The sequence below is a fragment of the Neocloeon triangulifer genome, unplaced genomic scaffold (genome assembly GCF_031216515.1).
Source record: "Neocloeon triangulifer isolate White Clay Creek 2 clone unplaced genomic scaffold, ASM3121651v1 ptg000014l, whole genome shotgun sequence".
NCBI classification, from domain to species: domain Eukaryota; kingdom Metazoa; phylum Arthropoda; class Insecta; order Ephemeroptera; family Baetidae; genus Neocloeon; species Neocloeon triangulifer.
The window spans coordinates 7,906,014-7,925,170 of NW_026775556.1; the positions used below are offsets into that span (position 1 = coordinate 7,906,014).

At 42.1% G+C, this 19,157-nt stretch overlaps 1 protein-coding gene across 7 annotated transcripts in view; it reads left to right on the top strand.

Annotated features, from left to right (window-relative positions):
• LOC132202087 (irregular chiasm C-roughest protein-like) overlaps positions 1–19,157 on the top strand; it is a 211,932-nt gene that overhangs the window by 128,057 nt on the left and 64,718 nt on the right. For 3 of the 7 annotated variants that reach the window (XM_059628801.1, XM_059628797.1, XM_059628802.1), the window contains exon 3: positions 18,715–18,773. The exons of the other annotated variants lie outside the window; for them this stretch is intronic. The gene's annotated coding sequence lies outside the window, so the exon portion shown is untranslated. The remainder of the gene's footprint in view (positions 1–18,714; positions 18,774–19,157) is intronic. 7 annotated transcript variants of the gene reach the window in all.

A 19,157-nucleotide genomic window follows, 5' to 3' on the forward strand; every position in this document is an offset into this window, starting at 1 on the left:
ATGCTTCCGCTGTCACAACCAGCCAACTCCAATCAACTGGAAATTACCGTGAAAAGAAAGTGGTTAGCAGCAGCTAGTAGGAAAAATATACTAAGCCGGGTTTTCGCGGCGGCACCTTTTCCGGAGCACAATTATTTAGGAAAAAGGGCACACGCGCGGTATGAAATATTCATGGCCCTCTCGGAGGTAGAGAGAGCGCCGCCGCTCTATGTACCTTTTAAAACACATTGTCAACCTTCCTCTCTTTCTGCCTTTGTCTCTGCTTGCTTGCCGGTATCCAAATAGTAATTTAAAGCAGCTGAGCACACACGCGCGCGCACCGGCACGCTCGGTTGGTGCGTACCTCGTTCTGGTGTCTCCTCTATTGCAGCCGACGGTGCTCGCTCGCTCTCTGTGCCTTCAGACAGGTGCAAACAAACCTTCCCGCTCTTTATTGGAACACCGCGTGAAATTAAATTGTGGTGCGCACACGATGTTGAATTCTTTGTCTTTTCCACTTAAATGCCGCTCCGGGGTCAGAGAGCAGTGTGCCAATTTTAGCAGAGCCTGTCTGCGGTGAAATAAGAGCTCTCTCGAGACGCCAGACAGAGTCGATGCCTTTGAAATTTGTGAACTTTTTAGCATTGCTAATTTTGTGATTAATGTTCCAAGTTTTTTTATAATACATTTATAATACATGTTAAATTATATTTAAATAATGAACACATAATTTACTGAAATATAAAATTTAAATTTAATATTTATTATCATAGACGATTTAAAATTTTATTTAAGGTTTCTTTTTTTTATGCATTAAACATAATTTCATAAATTTCTTATTTAAATTTCGTTATGTACAGAATGCTTTGAAAAAGAATAGAAGATTATAAACAAATAATAATTTTTCCTCAATTTATAGTGGCTTTGCAATAGCGTTCTCTAAAATGCAAACAGTAACGTAAAATTATTTAAAATGAAAACTTTCTTGATAGATATCCTAAGATAAGTTTGAATGTGGTATAGATTGATTGATTAAATTTAAGATTACTCATACATTGAATGATGAAGATTTACCAAACATTATTCAAATGCAGTTTCCTGATTTTTTTTTTAATAAACTTCATACTTAATATTAGTTATCATTTACAGTATCATAGGTTGCTTTGCTTAAAAAAAAGGGAGAAATTTTTTTTATTTTTTGCTTAAGGATGAGAGAAACGTTAAGCAATTTGCCACAAGTCGTGTTCCTTACGCATTGACAAATGCAGCCTGCAGCCAGTTTTTTCCTCGGCCAAGCGTTAATCGCACCCCCTGTCACAAAGTGACGGCGCTAATAGTTTTTGCAGTCGGAATGCGGGAGCAGCCGTTCGAAATCCTCGCGCGCGAGCGCCAATTCCGCACCCACATGACAATGAAAAGGGTCACCGAAGCAAAATTATTTGCTGCCACGCCGAGGCAAAAAGCAGCCGATCCAATTAGGGGGCCGATTGAAATTTGGCCGATAAAAGGACGAGCATTTGACCCGTGTTGCCTTTTCCAAAATCAATCATCAACAACACAAAGCCCTTTGAGCGCGGCGACGTGCGCGCCGTAATTCAATATTGCGTGTACGGCCCGGTGCAACAATGGACCAAGAGCGCGAGGCGCGATGATTAGAGGGAGCAGCAAAAAGCGGCCACCTTTTCATTACGCGATGATTGGCCGGCCGGCTGGAAACTGGAGACTCGTCGGCGACCCGACACCGTCCGCGGGGCTTTCGAACCTCTGGCTGACTCGCCGCGCTGCGGTCAGGCCGAACCAACGGCCAGACGCTCCACTTCGCAAAGCCGCAGTTCAGCCTTGTCATTCGAACTTAGCCCTTTTTGTGTGTGTATGTGTTGTACGCTTTTTCCTGAGGCCTCCAGAAACATCTGCTCCGACTCTCAGATTGGCCAATTTGCGAAGCGATCAGCACCGAGCGAATAATTCCGTGAATTCCGCGCGGAAAATCGTTTGTTCTTTTTATTAAAAGAGGGAATTTGCTGAAGAGGAATGAAATCGTTCAATTTTGCATGCGAATATATATAAAAAAAGAAAAGAGGATTTGAAGAACGAAAAAGGGGATTGTGTAACTTTTGAAACTTGTTCAATATGTTTGCCCAAGTCTGCCAATTACTGAAGTTTGCCGAGCCATTGGAGGAATTCGCCTTCAGCAGCGAACCGTCCGAGCATTTAAGAGGGAAATTATTGAGTTGTTTGGTCTTTTTGGGTGCAACAGAAGCCCTACGGCGAACGAGCTAGCGCCCTGCTGGCCTCTCAAATATCTATCTGCTGCAATCTTAGACCTTATGATAACCTCTGTCTGTGCACGGAGCTTGCGGGGCTTCTCCTTGCCCCAGCTATGTATTTATTGCGCGCAAAGAGCGAGCAGCGGCTGCCGTTCTTTATCACAACGCCATTATCGAGTGCGTAATAAATAAAGGGTGATGATACGCCCGCCACCCATCCAGTCGGTCGCGCGAAAATATGACGAGCGAGGGGCTGGCACAAAAAATGAAAATAAAGAAAAAAATGTGAGCGAGCGAGCGAGCAGGAGGGTCGGAAAGTTTAAAATATTTATATGCACATCCGAATGAAAGCGAGAAAAGGGATGAAATAAAACTTTTTAAATTGAATCAAGGGCTCGCTGACTTTTATCTCCCGCCCTTTTTGAAATGCATTTTGCAATTTTCTCCGGCCGGAAAATCGGGCGTGCTGCGGAAAATTTGTAGCCCGGGGCGTTTCCGCCAGCTTGCTAGCGAGTGCAGACAACTGCCAAGAATAGACTATAGCTGCAGCCGACGCTGGTCGGTAATGAGTTTTCTCATTATTATCCTCGTCGCTCCACCTTGAACTGCGAAAGTCTTTGAATATCTCCGAAGCACCCTTCTCATCCCTCTCGCCGCCGCCGTTAATGCAGGAGCAAACTTTCGTCAAAATGCCTTTGCTGGTACAATTCCTGCACGAGATAATTATCCTCTCTCTTTGTTATTTTAGTATATTCTAGATTGTACAGAAGAGCTAGAGAGAGATGCTGCTTGTTCGTGTGTCATCAGATATTCATTAACTTTTTTACGGTATGTATAATGCACGACGGGCAGTGTTGTGTTTCAAACTAAATCTGATCTGATTTGACTCGATAATGATCGTGAAAAATGACACCGACTTTCCAAGGCCTCTCTGCTGCTCGTCTATTCCAAAAAGAGCAGGAAACCCTCAAAAGTTTCTCTGCGGACCGATCTCATGAGTAATTAAGTTTAATTACAGAGAGGCCCGCGTTTTGATCAGGTTATTTAAATTCCATTTCAAGCCTAAGTGTTTATGTGCGCGTTCACGTTGTCTGCTTAATGGTGATTGATGCACGAGTTTCGTGCGGTCCACTTTGTCTTTGGCCGGCGCGCCGAAACTTTATAATAATATTTGGCCAACTTTGAGAGCGCATTTAGAAAATTTGGGCACCGTCATTAACCATTCAAAAAGCATTCCCTCTCTTTCCAAATTATGCCGTCCGTCAGAGTAAGCCAAGCGCAAATATTGCTGTGTTCTCCTCGGTCCGGCCGCGTACACTATTAAGTTTATAGAGGCAGCCGCAGTGAGCAAGCAAATAAGCGAAAAGCTCTCAAAATAAAGGGCTTCTAAATTTGTTTGTCTTCGCCCATCATCACTTATTTACACAGCTCTTGCCGCGCCTCATTATTATACTGAATAAATAATACTGGGCCGCCGCGATTAACATACAAGCAGTTCATCCAGACCGACGATCGAGGCCTCGAACCCGGTGCTGCAGGTGCGGCTGCAAACCGACACCGCTCCAAAAGTATTGTTTTACACACCCGCGCGCCGCGGCTTCTTTTTTAACCAAATGTATACTAAAAACAAGTCCAATTCCATCCCGAGCCTGCGAAAGTGTGCCTCGCGTGTCGAAATGCACATTTTTGGTCGACGGACAAGCTTTTCAATATTAAAAAGTTACCTGCTCCTCCAAAGCGAGAGAGGAGCTGAGTAGCAGTGTAAATAATTCAGCGAAACGTCAAGAGGCGGCGAAATTACATGGTTCGCAACAGCGCAACGGAAACTCCACCTGCTGCATGCCGAATTTCGAGAGACAGACGAATCGCAAATGAAGTGGATTTGATTCAGCAGCGTACGTTGTTTTTGTCCGTGGAATTCGTCACGTGTGCGTATACCGATTTATTTTGAATTATATATAGAGAGAGAGAGAGTTGAAGTGTTTTCAGCGGTTCACTTCACAAACTCTGAAGGGTTAAGTGAAAACGGCACTTGCGCATTTCTTTATTGTGTGCTTTAGTACAAATGATATTCATGCTAACAATGGGCCCGATCAGCTTTCAACAGTGGTTCACCATTAGGATACACAAAAAATAACTCTTTCCAAATGCTCGAAAATGCTGCGCGTGTATATTTTTGAATTATACCCATATACAGCGCAGAGAGATATTCTGCCCGATAAGCGATATGAAAAGGGGAATGTAAAAATTGAAAACGCATTTTTATCAAGCGTGTCACGAACAAAGCATAAATCATGTCCCAATTTCCACTGGGCCGCTCCTATTGATTACCCATCATCTTTTGCCGGCGCCGAAAGAATTTATTTTCCAGGCTCGTCGGTCGTTTTTAATTAAATAATGATGCGTGCCGCCGCTGCGCGATAAATAGTGGGAGTAGTGATTAGTGAGGTCGGCTGCGGCAAATTGACTGCTCAGAAACCCGGTGAGAGATGATCGCTATTATTAAGGTAAACAAGGAGAGAGAAAAGACGGACAGAGAGCAAGGAGCGATAGCAGCGAGAGAGTAATTACGGAAGGAGCGCAGCCTCCACGGGTGGTCCTGCCGCCGAAAATCCGTCCAGCGGGCGCTGCTGTGAAAATAAATTTATTGGCCGGAACAATGGAGAAATCACTTTTTACGCCGGCGTTTGATTGTCTTGTTGTGATTGCGGCCGAAACTCTCTCTCCATCTGCCGAATACAAAAGGACCATTCATCCACACGCATTGGTCTGCGGTGGTCCATTGTGCTGTCAGCGCACCGAATTAATAAAAATCCATAAAGCGCCCTGGCGAAATGATCAAGATGGACCGAAAGTGTAATAAAAATTATATATGACGCGTGGGAGCGGTTCGGGAAAAAATTGAATCGTTTCTTTTTCCTTGAATTTTATTCCGGGAGTCATTTGCAAATGTTCGGAGTTAAAAAAGTCGTCATAATTCAAGACAAATGACTGCTTTTCCCAGAAGTTGTTTATCAAAAAGTGCAAAGGTCGTGCCTTTGCAGCAAACGATATTCATTTGCTGAGTCGTAACTACGCTCAAAGGGGTGGATTTAATAATTGGCTAAACAAGGTGTTTTTGACAGCAACGTGGCAGAAATTTTGAGCGAAGAGCGCTGCTCGCCGGGTGTGTCGATTAAATAATGATTCATCGCCTGCTTCAGCGTCTTTAATATATTCCGCCCCCGCTCTCTCTTTCCTTTGTCGCGCGCGCATTAATTGGCAGCGCTCGAAACCTTTGATATTTATAAATTAAAAATCATTACCGACCGTAAATAATGCCGTTGAGAATATTTGAAGGGGGCTGAGTCGGCAGCCCTACAAAATATTTAATTAGTGAACGCTTGGCCTCGGGGAAATTGTTTGTCGAATTTAATATCGCGTCAAAACTTATGCACCAAGTTGCTATTTGTCTTTTAATATTGGAATAGTTTCTTCATCCATATATACGCGAGCAGACACACGCTCTTCTTGTACTTGTGCCAAGGGAAACAATTTTTAATTCCATTCCTGCTCCACCGCGTGCCGTCTCCCCTCGAGGCACCTTCGGTTCCGTCTTGCTAATTTCCATGCGGTTTCCTCCGTCGCCAGCGGCAGGAATTTCAAAATTGCGAGCGAAGACGCTCATGCTCTCTCGTCGCCTCCTACGTGTGCTCCAAGACCCCCGTCGTCTCTTGGTCCGAATATGAAATTGCATTTACTCAGAATACAAATTACTTAACCTGCTTGAAAGGGTTGGTTGTGAAAATCCAAGTGGCGAACTGAATTGATTTCTCTCCGCTCAAAAAAGCTCGCCGCTCACAGCAGCATATGTGACCACGGGAACAAACACGTCCTGCTCGACCCGCCTGGCTGCTGTATCACGATGCGAGAGAGGGCGAGTGTTTTATTATTGGCATAAATAACTTTTCCATTTCCGCGCCGTAACGGCTTGTGCATGGCGATAAATTTATTTTTGTGTGCCGCTGGTCGCTCTCATGTATCGCCCGGCGAATAAATAAAGAAAAATGGGCCACGTCTTGGTGATAATCACACTTACGTGCTCAACACTAGTAAACGGATTATGCTGTAAATCCTGTCACAGCCGCGCTTTTTCGCTCGGCGACCAATGCAGCCAGCCGTGGTCACTGCTTTTCGCGCGTATCAGATTTCGCCGCTGTATGTGTAGAAATAGGGAAATGGTATTAATGCATTTTATTGCCGGCAACCGTTGAGCAAACAAGATGGAAATCAAATCATTTCGTGGAAAATGGAGCGTTATCGGGGGGACTGATCGCATCACGGTGGCCTTTCTTGTCATGGTTGACCCATAAACAAGTCATCGTTGTGAATAACGGCCATAAAAAGTGTCGATTACGTGGCATATAATTTTATCAAATAATACTCAAAGTTAATTTAATTGTTTTTAGTGCTCTGGCTTAAAATGGAATTTTAGGTTGACGAAATATAAATATATTTTACATTACAATTTTTATTTGTTTCAGTCCAAATCCTTTTTGCTAAATATTAGTGTTAAAATCTACAACTTGTCATCTTCATCAAACTTGTGCATCTCTTTTAGTATGAAGCCGTAATCGATATCTTCCCAAGGCGGTTTTCAACCCAAAATTTCAAACCTGTCGTCTCACGCCTTTTACGACACAAAATTCTCCGCCTCTTGCGTGAAACATGAGATAATTTCCAGAGCGCATGGTGCAGGAGAAAGACGCATCCCAGAACGAATTTTACATGACATAATAAACAAACGCGCTGACTGAGAGAATAATATTCCACACACACACACTCTCCTTTGGTAAGAAAACACACAGGCTGCACTGCCGTGTGTAAAAGGATAAAATTTCACGCAGCATAATATTCTGTGGGGTTGAAACCGAGCACCAACGTCCCCCTAAATTAGAACCATTACACGGGTTTCTCAATCAAAAAATATAGAGCGTCGTGTCTCTTTCTCCACAGCTCGTCTCCTGCTGTTTCTGGCGAATTTAATTTTCTCCTCCTCGTGGGGGTAAGCGATACCTTATTTATTTTTGCATCACCAGCCTAGAGAGACACAAAATTTTTCTACAAATATATAGGGTTGCAATTTCGTGAGATATGGCAGTCGATAGAACAACTCGAATAGAGAGGGAAGGAATTTCGCCCTAATAAATTATCATTTGATGTCCTCGAGTGCCGAGCTCTCCTTCGCACCTGCTCTTGTTTTCACTCAATTCTACAAATTGCTAGCCCCTGCGAGCTTCTGTGTGTGTGTGTGCTGCTGGGCGCATTTGCCTGCTGCACAAAAGCCGGCGCCCAACTTCGCCCATTTCTCTCTCTCCAACTTTTTTATATAAAAATATTTTTATGTGTGCCAGAGAGTCCCATATATGAACACACGCGCGCGCGGAAAGAGACTGAGCACTTCAACATCTGCTGGAAATTTCATTTCTCCTAGCCGCTTTTTCCCCTTTTTCTTTTATTTTTTTGTTTCTTGAGATTTAATGTCACGGAAAAAATGGAAAGCGCCCGCCGAAGTGATGTTGGAAAAGTTTGCGGGGCTGACAAAGAGCGTCTACGTAAGGGTAGATGGGTGCTGACTGCCGCAGCCTCCTCCGCATGTTCCAAAACTTGCTGCAGAAAAGGTCTGGCCAGAGTTTTAAGTCTTAGAAAATTTTGGTCCTGCCCTCAGAAATGCGTCAAATTCTGACAAAACAACGTTGTGGTAGATATTATGTTTATAAACAAATTTAAAAATGTGAGTTTTAATGTATAAAGAATTTGCCAGTATTTTAATGATAAGTAATTGTTAATAATTATTTTAAATTTTTAAATTTAATGTTTTATTTATTATATTACAAGTTTAAAATTTAATTTTTTAATTAGCATATTATCTATAATTAAAATATTGTATATTTTATGCAATAATTATTTATAAACAATTTTCCTTCACACATGTTGAATAATGTTTGTCTGCATTAAAAAATATTTATTAATCCATAAAAGTCAACTTTTTAAATTTGAATTTTGAAACTCTTAAACATAGCCTCCCCCCCCCCCCCCATAGTTAGCCCCTTATTTCTGAAGTCACGCTGGATATTTTGGTTCAAGAAAGAAAAATTCCACCCCTCAGCTGTCCTTCGCACGGGGGCGCGCAGACAATTCACGGAAAAGAGAGGCTGTGCGCGGTCAGAAGTGCCGGCTGGAATTTGTCCAGAAAAGCCTCGCTCACTTTCGTGAAAAGCCGAGGGGAGAAGAATCGTCGGTGCTGGAGCAACAGCAGCACAAATCCCAATGTAGGCAGTTTGCATAAGTCGCACGCATTTGTCTCTGCCTGACAAAAGGTAAAGCAAATAATAGCTGGTGCGGCGATAATGCCGCTCGCACACATATGGCGGAGAAAGCTTTTAAGAGAGCTGCTCTGCGCTCAAGAGGAATCCGCCGCCGCCACCGCCGTCTCCGCCACTCGGAGGTGCCATCATTTGTCACCGCGGCGTGTGCAAAGTGCGACGCCAGAATTATAAATAATTATTGTTGGGTGCATTACTCTGATTGCCGAGAGCATTTCTCATCGGAACAAAGCCCGAATCGCGCCCAATTACGCGTGATTAATCCTCCCTCGCACCACTCGCGCGTGAGTTATTGTTCAATGTGCAGCGCGAAATTTTGCAGCCAAGCTGTTTCTTAATTTATTATCGGTAATTTGCCCCGGCTGCTAACGATACACAAGAAACGCAGCTACCTGCTGCTCTTTGCGGAGAAAAATATAAAATATTACGTATTATCCACCCGTATGTCTCCATTTTGCTTCTGCCTACGCGATTTCAGGCCCATAAATTTCATCTGTGAGTCCCACGGGATATATGAATTTTCAACTAAGAAAAATTGGCCCTGCTGAATGCAAAAGGAATCTGAATATTTTTTGCGAATTTACAGCCGCACGCAAATGTAGTGCCGTGCAACCAAAAACAAACAAACCCACAATGTGTATACATGAGATTTTGCTTTCCGGATGTTTTGTACCGTCTTTTTTCCGGCCCGCGGTGGGTCGAGAGGGATTATTTTTGTGACACACAATTACAAAACTCAGTCATACACAACAAAGCGAAAAGATTTTTTATACAAATAATGCAAAAGGTCGCTCGGGTTTATTTGTTTTTGCTGCTCTTTCTCAATGGTTTGCGGTGAACTCTCTTTTATTCTCTTCTCTTTTTTTTGCAATTATTCTCTGTTCGACTTATCTAAAATCTATATTTTTTTTCCCTCGGAGCAAATAATATTGCAGTCACGCAGGCTTCAATTTATTGTGCACGCGGCAGGCGATGCTCATTTCAAAAGAGAAAAAGAGATTGGAAAGAATATTGGCGCGGGTGGGCGATTTTTTTCACTCTCTATTGACCCGGGCTCCGCCATACCGCAGTTTTCCAATTTATCAATTTTTGCACCGCCACCAAAAACAAAGGAAATTGCTTTCCAAGCCTGAAGATTTAATTATTCCGCCTGGAAACCGGAGCCAAGGTCGTTAGAGGCGTTTTACAACGCACCCCATCTTGGCCAAATCGGGCCTGAACGGAAATTTTTCACAGCCCCCTTGAGAGAGTGTTGCGGCGGCTCTCATCCTCGGCAGAGAGAACCGTTTAATTAAAGTAATATACGGGGCGGCCGGCCTCGGCTATTTAGCAAAAGTTGCTCTCGGGGCAGTGTGTGTGAGTTTGACTGCAACCAGGTTGGCATCAGCTATTTAGCATACACGCTGCTTGCAGAAGAGAAGTGCGGTGGAATTCCGTGTCCCTTTAATGCCCCATCCTAAAGCTGTCTTCTCTCTCGCTCGCGCGCGCGAACAAGTGAAGCCAGCGGGGAATTTCATTAGTCGGAATTAGCGTAGATAAATCGGGCCATATACTCTGCGACGCACGACGAGTAATTAAATAATAAAATAATCGCAAATCGATTTTAATTCGGCCAAACAAACACACACCAAACGTCATCGACCATTCCTCTCCTACTCCCTTTGCCGCTGATGCTCCCGAGTGAATTATTTATATTTGCAAAACACAAAGGCTTTGTGTGTGTGACACACGATATTATTGCACACTGCTGTGTGTGATGTGTTTTGTTGTTTTGCACGGCAATAAATATCACTTATTAATTCGATTCACAGGCAAATATTTGCCGCTCCGATTAATGAAAAAATGAAACGTCAACGCCAGCCAAGGCATCCTCCCTTCGTCCTTTTAATACCCCGCTATATCTAAACCGAATGTGTGCGGCATTAAATTTTCCCGTCGCTCTGCCCACATCACTTCCAGCTAGCTTAATTAAAAATGCGCGCGCTCACCAAGTTGGCCGACTGCTCGACAGCCGCTTTTCATTGGTGCGGGGCTGCGTAATTAGGCTGGGAATTTGAAACGTCACTCGTGTTGGACGGCGACGCTTTTAAGTGAATTAAAGGACACCACGCGTTTTTATTCTTTTCCAAATCAATTTGAATTTTGCAGTCGATTTTTAACGCCAGACACTCAGCACATTGCCCATTAGCGCCGATCGATGGTGCCGCGGACAATTAGTGAGTTATTAATGCCGAATTATTTATGCAGCGAGCGTCGCTGTTTGTCATTTTTCAAATGCCTGCACCACACAAGCCATCGCGATAATTGCTCGTTTGCATTATGAATTGCTTTGCATTTTAAAATGATGGCAGACCCGCAAAAAATTTGCTTGTGAAATTCGTGTTTATTTCCATTATCATCAGTATAATTATTTAAACGATAAAAAGAAGTTGAAAATATTTGGAAATTATCGATTCTATTTCAAATAGTAATAAAAATTTCAAGAAGGAATGGCTGATTGTGAGTAAGTTCCTGATCATTGTAAGAAGTCTTTTATATTAAAAATATAAATTATTTTTCCATAATGCAACTTCACTTACTATTGGAAATTTTTTTTAAGATATTCCTTACAAAACGCTGAGTAATTGTTTTTTTTTCTTCTTTTTTTAGATTGAATTTATGCAGAATACAAATCTTGTGCATTTAAAAAAAACGTGTTTTTTAATGCATTGCAGTAATTATAATTGTATATTAATTTATTAGAAAATAAAGTGTTTTGACATTTCCCCCGTTCAGCTAAAGTTTTAATAAATGGTTTAGATATTTGTTTCGGATCTGTGAATATGAAAAAGCACTTCAGGTTTGGATGAATTCACGGTTTTCATAAAAATCAGCCGACCAAAAGTCAAGTGCGAGCGTTGCTCGATTTTGCGCCACCGGCTTAAGAGCTACGTGGAAATGAAAATAAAAAAAATGTGCAACGGCATTCAATGCTTCTCGTCTTTTTTTTCTCGGTACATGTGTTGACGGGAGCATTATGGCTATTAGAAATGTCAAGTGTGCGTGGCACATGCCTGCGCGCCCAGGAAAATAAATATTTGCACCATGTGCGCGGGGCCATAATGGAGGTGCGAGAGCAAATGCCAAGTGCACGTGGATCGGGTTACAAAGCCGAAACGTTTCGTCTCAATAATAACACACCCTGACGCGTGTTCTACACTTGTAATAAAAAGTCACACACAAACAAACTGCCGACCGACCGGGGTTGCGCCCAGAAATGAATGTATTTTCATTATAAGCCGGTGCGAGAGCGGTAATTGATTGTTCTCGCAGGCCGTTCTCTCCGACAGTTAGTTAGCTGCTCAACAGGAAGTGGTCGGACCTTGTTAGCCGTCGGAAAGTTGCCGGCTGGCTATTTCGAATCGTATGTATATTCGCCGGGGCGTTAAGGTTTAATGGGAAAACGAAACGCAATGCGGAGAGCACGCGGTCTGTTGCATAAGTTTCTAATTAAAAATGTGTCAGTTGCATGCATGTGTCCTGGGTATTATTTTGACATGGCATTTCGTGACGGCTGCGAAAAGGCAGACAAAAGGCGCGCGCGAAACTTGATGCCGTTTTTCTCTCGTTGCCGGGTTAATTGATTTTTGATTCAGCTGCGTCTAGTTTTGCTTTTTGAAGCCACCGAAAGAGAAAACTTTCCAGACGCTAAATTAGCAAAAAGTCACAGAAGCTATAAATAAACAAAATTTGGTTTCATTAAAATGTTCCTCCATTCGGCAAAAAAGGGATTTGTTCAAAAAGAATTCCTTGTTTTTAAAGTTCACCAAACAAATTTCCAGGTCAACTTTGTTATTTGCCTTTTCCAGAATAACCACTTTTGGCGTGAGATCTTCATAAGATCAAATATTATTTTGAGAAACCGGAACGAGGAGAAAAGTTTTGCAGCTCCTCCCGTCCGCGACTTCCCGCGCGGTGCGTTTCTTATTTTCCGCAGAGGAATTCTAATCTTCCTGTTTATATGCCAATTCAAATGCTGAGAAACTTTTTTACAACTTCTGGTCCAGCGCCACAGCTGGAGGGCGAGCAGGGAGGAAAATGCATATTTCAGTCGTAAGCAGGAAGCGAACTCAAGCGGGCGCTAGTCAAAACTTTTTTACAAGTTAATTACATAAAATTCTCGAGGTTGGTAGCAGCAGTGGTGCATTGCGCAGACACACGCTCAAAAGTGCTAATTCCATTTCGCACCTTTTTGCCTTGAACAATTCCAACGCCCGACCGGAGACTGGCTCCGCAATGATGCAGGCAAATTTAGCGCCAGGCCAGTGGTACAATTTTTTTGTGGAGAAGAGGAGCCTGTTCGTTTGTTACAATTTTCCTCTCTGCCCTCGTATAAATATAATAAGACCTTGCTCACTTTACGCCCTGAAGGAGTAACAAAAAGTAGAAATTTAATAGCGGCAGCGACGAGGAGCGAGCGAGGTCGACGAGGAGCACAAGAAGGAGTAGCAGTTTTATAAAATATCCCTGCAGTGTGAGAGCGAGCGAGTTTTTTTGCATGACGGGGGAAACCAAGTAAGAACTTGTGTCACCGGCGATTAGATTCGCTCTCGCGCTGTGTACTGCACGCTATTTTATTACGTTTATTATTATTTGCCTCCTCTCGCCCCAGTGGATGAAAAGTAAAAGAGGATCTACGAGCCTTATTATATGAGGAATCACGGCCTCGCCGGAGTGACGTTTGCCGCTGTTTACGCCAAGGAAGTGCAAACGATATGGAGACGGAGCGCGCCCCGGGGACACCCGAGGACACACTTTGCCGTTGCATGATGATTTCGAGTGAAAAAAATGCACAGTATAAAACACTGAAAAAGTTTTAAAATCTCCCTGCGGAATCAAGTGCAAAACAACCATTCGTATGCCAGTGATAATCTGCATACATTTGCCGAGCGTCTTAATGCGCTCCTCCGGAATAGTTTGGAAAAGAGGCGGCTCGCCGTCGTCGGGAGGGAAATAAGAGCGACGTGAATGTGTTTGATGAGGAGCGACGACGGTGGCAAAAAAAGAAAAAGATAAAAAAGTTTGAGTGCAGGAAATATGTTTCGAGAGATGTAGCAAGAGCGGGCGATGATATTTCTACGCGTGTCATGGGCCTGTCAATGCAGGGCAAAGTTTTATTGAAATTGATGACGTGTGACACGGGGTTGCAAATATTTTTATACGCTCGTCGCTGCTTTCCATTTTTTTTAGCGCTCTTTCTCTTTTCTGCAGCTAGTGTGGAAATTTCGGCTCGGCCGTGTGTGTGTTTTATAAGTATGTGTATATGCAAGTGCTGCTGGAAATGGAAAGGAAAATGCTTTTAGCATGAAAAATAAACACAAAGGCGCGACTCTTTGAAAACAAACGGGCGCCCTCGCACCCGCTTTTCGAGCGCACTTTGACTTTTCAAAGTAAGAAAAATGAATTTTTACGCACAGTGAGAGAGCGCCACGTGCACACACACACTTTCGGTGCGGCTGCTACGAAAGACAAACATTTTTCTCAGCTAATCAAAATCGGATTAGGCCTGCTAAGGCTCGTTTTTCATGTTGCTTTGAGCAAACAGACGCTGCTCATTTAGTGTAGCAATGCAAGCAGCTGTGAAAACAGAGGCAGCAAGAAACAAGTAACTTATGCAACCTGCGCAACAGCTGTGTTGTTCTGTCCCAATTTGCAGGGTGCATTATTTTTAATTTTTTTTTTTACATTAATATCTTCTATTATGTTGAAGTTCTTTATCTAGAAAATTTATCCTCTATCATGAATTCATCAGACTTCTAATAACTGTGTATCAATTAATTTGCATATTGCTGCTTGATCTGTAATACATTTTTACATTTTGTATAATACGAAAAAAACGTTATTAAATTTAATGCATTTGAAATTTAAATTTTAAATAATAGAAAAATACTTGAAAAATATTTTGTTATCAAAATAATGAATGTTATAATTTTTTAAACTGAAATAAAAATACAAATATAAATTGACATTCAATTTTTTTTTTTTTTTTAAATTATGTAGCACAGAAAAAAAATGCTTTCTCCTTTGATATTTCAAAAGCACCGGAAGTGGTGGTGAGGCAGAGCTCACTGTGGTACACCAAGTTAGATTTGCACCGGAAGTTGTTGGAATATAAGACGTGACGTGGCGACGTTTCTTCTGGCTGCGAGAGGCCGATAACCCTCAACTGCCTCCTCGAGAAAGAAAGAGTTTGCTGGGAGGATCAGATCGTGGCGGCCGTGCTAGTTGAAAATAAAGTCTGATAGACCCCTCTGAATGTATGTGCAGGCTTTCATTGATAAAATCTTGCGACAATAATACGGCTTTTTCTTAATGGCTCCACGGAGGAGGCTTTTCTCTCAACTTATGCTTTTCAATCAAAGACAAAGGTTACGAATAATGCCTGAACTTCCGTGCCGACGAGCAGTTTTCCTCTTTTTTACTGATTCGATTGCATTCGCAGTGCGTATTAAAAGGCTCTCTCATCACTCACCATGGAAAAATTTAATTTAAAGTGCGGCTCTTGAGACCCATCGCTCAAAAGGTTTGCAGCTCATTAACGACCTGCTGCTGTAGCAACCAAGAATTATGTGCGTGAGATGCAAGAAAAGACTAAAAGCAGCTTTCCTTCTCGCAAACATGGCTGCTGAATGATAATCATCTAGAGGGTGCTCCATTAAGTGTGAGCACCGGAGTAATACCTATTTTTCCTCGGCGCTAAATTGATGATGAAAGCCGCTGCTCGCTTCGTTTCAAGCAGAAAGTAGTGTGCGGTCGAAAATTTTCGCTCTCATTTTTCTTTCTCCGTCTGCGGAGAGTTTTATTCCAAAGTTGGCTGAATAATTAATCAAGCCGAAATCGCCGGCAATGATCCGACCAGCAAGCTCCGCTCAAGAAATTGAAAAGTTTCGCCTCTTTCATACTCGTGAGTTGACAGCCGGGACTCTCTCTCTCCTACTTGTTTCAAAGTTGATTCAGTGTTGTGGTTTTTGAGCTGCTTCAAAAACCACACTCCCAAACCCGCACTCGCGAAAATTTTACTGCCACTTGATGAATAAATTCTATACACTCACTTTTGTTTTTTGTTGGTCGCGTAATTGAACTTCATTTATTCATGACGACGAAGGAATTTTCGCTGGAATTTGAGATGGTTTAAAAGTTTGCCTGTCATTTCATTGCAAAAAGTGTCAAAAACTTTTGGCAGGGAAGTGTAACTCGTTCACTATCGAATCCTCTCTTGAATTTTTAAATAAGTGCAAATCTGACAGGAATGTGGCATTTGCGTCATCCCCGTGTTTTTTTTCTCCTTCAAGAAGCTGTTCTATTTTGATGGCAGGAGTAAAACCATTAGTTTTTACGTTTATTAAAACTCAAGCCTTGGACGAAGAGAGCAACTCGCGCGCCGTTCGAAAACAAAGGCGTCGGCGAGCAATTTTCCGGCACGTTGACCATAATCAAAATGCAGCGCGGCGGAGTTCATCTCTCTAATGTACATATGTGGATGTGTGCAAAAGAGCCGACTGGTGCAGACGAGGGTTGTAACATTCTCCAGCAGCTTGCGAGTTGATTATTCTGCTTATTGTTCCCCTTTGACTGGCACGTTCGCTCGTAAATAGTCATCGTGCAGCATCTCTCGCTGGGTGTATAGGTGAGGGAGCTCATCCGGGAATAACGCTCGGAGAGCAGTAATAAAAGTGTGGCTGCCGAGGATGTTGGCTGGCTGCTGCATTAAGAGCAAACAACAGATGTAAATATTCGTATAATCTGATTAAACACTTGTACGTAATCCGCGATGGTGCAACGCGCGGCTGCCGCGCTGCGAGATCGGCGAACGCCGGCTTATCTGCCTGCTAATGCCCGGACGCTATCACCGCCTTCCACTACATCAATTCCCAATTACGCCAGGCCGTGCCCACTGCGAGCGAGCGCGCGCCAGGGCAAATTGCAAACATTACGTTCGGACTTTTTGATCGCGTCTCGTGATTGCGCCAGCTGACTTGACGCGATTGCAATTTTCCCCTCGCCCCTCCCCTGTATTTGAATGAATCTTTTTCTGCTCATTAACAATAAACAGAAAGCGCCCAAGTGCGCGGAATGCTGGCGAGAAAGGAGAACAGCCTGATAGTAACTGCTGACAGAGACGGGGTGCAAAAAATGGGAAGTGCCGTGATTTTTTTTGTTTTAATGGGAGCAGGGAAAAATTTATTTATTTATTAATTAAATTAGTGCAATCAGTTTTAATGTTGAAAAATATACTCAAAAGACCTGAAGAAAAGTATGAAAACTGACAGGAAAATATCTACATATAAAACAATAAATTTTAAAAATGCATTATTTGTCTAACAAAACTTTATTCTTAGCAATCGATTTAAGAAAATATGAAACTTATATTTAAGCATAAGAAAATATGATTGACTAAAATTTGATTAATTTTGAGACTAAAATTTTCGACCAAATGGTCATTAATTTTGTTAAACATATAAATTATAAATGTATTAATACTTTATTTTTTTTATAAACTTGTTAAGGATTATAATCATATATATATATATTTTTTTTTTAATTTTGATCTTGTTATTTTGAAGCAATATTTAACTTTAAATATTTTTTTTTAAGTCTCAATATTTTTGAACAAATTTATATTGCATCTAAATATATAAACAAAATAATTTTAATCGTTGTAATTAGTATTTATATAAAAAAAGTTATGACCCATTGTTCTCAGGAAGATAAAAATTTTAATTAATACATACTACAATTTGTTTAATTTTACAATATTATTAAATGTCGCAGATCCCGAATAATAAATTATAAATTAAAAGATGAAATGAAAATGTGCCAATTGTCTCACTGACTGAAGGGCATTAAATTTATGATAAATCGGCGATCGGCGCTGACCTTACTGGAGAAAAGCTCTCATTGTTAGTCATTTGACCTTTTCCTTGTCCATACTTATTCTCCCCGCGGCCAGCGACAATTTTTCGTCAGAAGTTATAACGAAATTGTTTTGCGATGAACGCAAGTAACCTGATACGCACAAGGTAGGCGCTTTCAACGGCGAAACTCGCAGGCCTGAATGGGAATAAAAGCGATCTCTCATCGCGTGGAGCACCCTGCGCTAGCTCTTTGCTCGGCAGCCAGCGCCGCTTTTCTGCCCAAAAGAAAGAAAACGCCTCAATGGGGCGAGTGGAGTATTTTTTTGGAGATGCCGTGCATTGTTTTACACGAGCCACTTTACTTTGGGCCGTTCTCTCGCTCTTTTGTGCAGCACAATGCTATATTAAATGCAGCGCCCCCTCGATCGCCCCGAACAACATATTGTGCTACACTTTTGCAGGCTGCGCCGCGCCTCGGCACGCTGCCAAGAAATAACTCCTGCAAGCAGGAACAATGCAACCCGCATAGCTCAGGTCCATTATTACTCCGTGCACCCACGACCGGCTCCGTTAAAAATAAACCTCCAGAAAGAAGGCGACTCTCAACCCCCCCCCCCCCTGGCTGTCTCTGCGTTCACCCCAAGATCTCATTTCGAGAGCGCGCGGAAATGCCTCTGGGACGTAACAATCCCGTCGATTGCGTTCTGATGTATTTATGGCTGCCCGGATTTTTCAAATTGGTCAGCTGCCACTTGATATATTCTTTTGATTTTGTGTGCCCCGCGGGGAAGTGAGTTGCAGACGAGAGAGATCAAAAAGCAGCTTCATCAGCCCCAGCATCCAGCTCTTAACGTAAATAAAATGAGTCATAAATCATTCAGACCTGCGCTGCTTGGGTAAATATTGTCTCTAGCAGCACACAAATAGAGTCGGAATTCATTGAGAAATATGAATGTGGCTCTGCTATGTAGTCGCTCCGGCGAGAGAGTGTTTGATATTTTCTGATTACGATCTGTTTGCTCTCGAGTGGAGCTATTATCAAATTATGTTCCCCGAGAGCAGCACTCGGAAATATTAGAATATGAAACGCGGTCTGGAGTGTGTTCTCTGTCATGCACTTCAGTCCCTCTGACTTAGTGATTAATGACGGTGTCTCGTTTGACGTGAAACATGCATCAATTTAATATAGATTTCTTTAATCTGTTGCAGGTACTATTTACAACCGGAAATTTAACTCTGGCCAAGCAGAAGGCCTTGGGAAATAATAAGTACACGAACTTTCTGTGTTTACATCCTTGTTGAAATTGTCTCAGAATATATAGCTTTTTGGATTTAACATATTATGTAAAAATTAATAGTCAATAATCTTGAAGCAGGAATTAAAAACAAATTGCCATATCAACTTGTTAAGAAAGATAAAGAAAAAAAATGGTTTTATTCGAAATTGGATTAAATTATATTTATTATATTTGTACCTCGTATGTTACTTCAGATCGAGGCTAAATTTTTAGGAGAAAATTTAATTAGCAAGAAGGAGGTTCTGGTTATGGAGAACAGTTGGGAGCTGTGCTGGGGTCAAATTTTATCTAAAATAAAAATCTCAGGACATTAATGCGGTTTTAACGGCTCCGTCGAGAGAGAGCAAATTGTGG